Genomic DNA, 2500 nt, shown 5'->3' with positions numbered 1-2500 from the left:
AGGGCTGGATGGGGCTTTCGTATAGCAGGGACGGTGCTGCCTCTCGCTTCGCTCGCTGTCCGCCGCTCGCCGCTCGCTCGTGCAGCCAAAAATGGCCAGTTTTGGCCCGTTTTTGGGCCGTTTTGGCCAGTTTTTGGCCTGTTCTTGCATTGCGCGGTGACCGTCGAGAGCGGAGCAAAACGTCAGCCATCTCAGCACCCTGGAACCCCCCGGGTGGCACAGGGCTGGATGGGGCTTTCGTATAGCAGGGACGGTGCTGCCTCTCGCTTCGCTCGCTGTCCGCCGCTCGCCGCTCGCTCGTGCAGCCAAAAATGGCCAGTTTTGGCCCGTTTTTGGGCCGTTTTGGCCAGTTTTTGGCCTGTTCTTGCATTGCGCGGTGACCGTCGAGAGCGGAGCAAAACGTCAGCCATCTCAGCACCCTGGAACCCCCCGGGTGGCACAGGGCTGGATGGGGCTTTCGTATAGCAGGGACGGTGCTGCCTCTCGCTTCGCTCGCTGTCCGCCGCTCGCCGCTCGCTCGTGCAGCCAAAAATGGCCAGTTTTGGCCCGTTTTTGGGCCGTTTTGGCCAGTTTTTGGCCTGTTCTTGCATTGCGCGGTGACCGTCGAGAGCGGAGCAAAACGTCAGCCATCTCAGCACCCTGGAACCCCCCGGGTGGCACAGGGCTGGATGGGGCTTTCGTATAGCAGGGACGGTGCTGCCTCTCGCTTCGCTCGCTGTCCGCCGCTCGCCGCTCGCTCGTGCAGCCAAAAATGGCCAGTTTTGGCCCGTTTTTGGGCCGTTTTGGCCAGTTTTTGGCCTGTTCTTGCATTGCGCGGTGACCGTCGAGAGCGGAGCAAAACGTCAGCCATCTCAGCACCCTGGAACCCCCCGGGTGGCACAGGGCTGGATGGGGCTTTCGTATAGCAGGGACGGTGCTGCCTCTCGCTTCGCTCGCTGTCCGCCGCTCGCCGCTCGCTCGCGCAGCCAAAAATGGCCAGTTTTGGCCCGTTTTTGGGCCGTTTTGGCCAGTTTTTGGCCTGTTCTTGCATTGCGCGGTGACCGTCGAGAGCGGAGCAAAACGTCAGCCATCTCAGCACCCTGGAACCCCCCGGGTGGCACAGGGCTGGATGGGGCTTTCGTATAGCAGGGACGGTGCTGCCTCTCGCTTCGCTCGCTGTCCGCCGCTCGCCGCTCGCGCAGCCAAAAATGGCCAGTTTTGGCCCGTTTTTGGGCCGTTTTGGCCAGTTTTTGGCCTGTTCTTGCATTGCGCGGTGACCGTCGAGAGCGGAGCAAAACGTCAGCCATCTCAGCACCCTGGAACCCCCCGGGTGGCACAGGGCTGGATGGGGCTTTCGTATAGCAGGGACGGTGCTGCCTCTCGCTTCGCTCGCTGTTCGCCGCTCGCCGCTCGCTCGCGCAGCCAAAAATGGCCAGTTTTGGCCCGTTTTTGGGCTGTTTTGGCCAGTTTTTGGCCTGTTCTTGCGTGGTGCGGTGACCGTCGTGAGCGGAGCAAAACGTCAGCCATCTCAGCACCCTGGAACCCCCCGGGTGGCACAGGGCTGGATGGGGCTTTCGTATAGCAGGGACGGTGCTGCCTCTCGCTTCGCTCGCTGTTCGCCGCTCGCCGCTCGCTCGCGCAGCCAAAAATGGCCAGTTTTGGCCCGTTTTTGGGCTGTTTTGGCCTGTTTTTGGGCTGTTCTTGTGTGGCGCGGTGACCGTCGTGAGCGGAGCAAAATGTCAGCCATCTCAGCACCCTGGAACCCCCCGGGTGGCACAGGGCTGGATGGGGCTTTCGTATAGCAGGGACGGTGCTGCCTCGCGCTTCGCTCGCTGTTCGCCGCTCTCCGCTCGCTCGCGCAGCAAAAAATGGCCAGTTTTGGCCCGTTTTTGGGCTGTTTTGGCCAGTTTTTGGCCTGTTCTTGCGTGCCGCGGCGACCGTCGTGAGCGGAGCAAAACGTCAGCCATCTCAGCACCCTGGAACCCCCCGGGTGGCACAGGGCTGGATGGGGCTTTCGTATAGCAGGGACGGTGCTGCCTCTCGCTTCGCTCGCTGTCCGCCGCTCGCTGCTCGCTCGCGCAGCCAAAAATGGCCAGTTTTGGCCCGTTTTTGGGCTGTTTTGGCCTGTTTTTGGGCTGTTCTTGTGTGCCGCGGCGACCGTCGTGAGCGGAGCAAAATGTCAGCCATCTCAGCACCCTGGAACCCCCCGGGTGGCACAGGGCTGGATGGGGCTTTCGTATAGCAGGGACGGTGCTGCCTCTCGCTTCGCTCGCTGTCCGCCGCTCGCCGCTCGCTCGCGCAGCCAAAAATGGCCAGTTTTGGCCCGTTTTTGGGCCGTTTTGGCCAGTTTTTGGCCTGTTCTTGCGTTGCGCGGTGACCGTCGAGAGCGGAGCAAAACGTCAGCCATCTCAGCACCCTGGAACCCCCCGGGTGGCACAGGGCTGGATGGGGCTTTCGTATAGCAGGGACGGTGCTGCCTCTCGCTTCGCTCGCTGTCCGCCGCTCGCCGCTCGCTCGCGCA

Source organism: Musa acuminata, unplaced genomic scaffold (genome assembly GCF_036884655.1).
Source record: "Musa acuminata AAA Group cultivar baxijiao unplaced genomic scaffold, Cavendish_Baxijiao_AAA HiC_scaffold_588, whole genome shotgun sequence".
Taxonomy (NCBI): domain Eukaryota; kingdom Viridiplantae; phylum Streptophyta; class Magnoliopsida; order Zingiberales; family Musaceae; genus Musa; species Musa acuminata.
The sequence above is the reverse complement of the archived record's forward strand: the minus strand, read 5'-3'. Positions refer to the sequence as shown.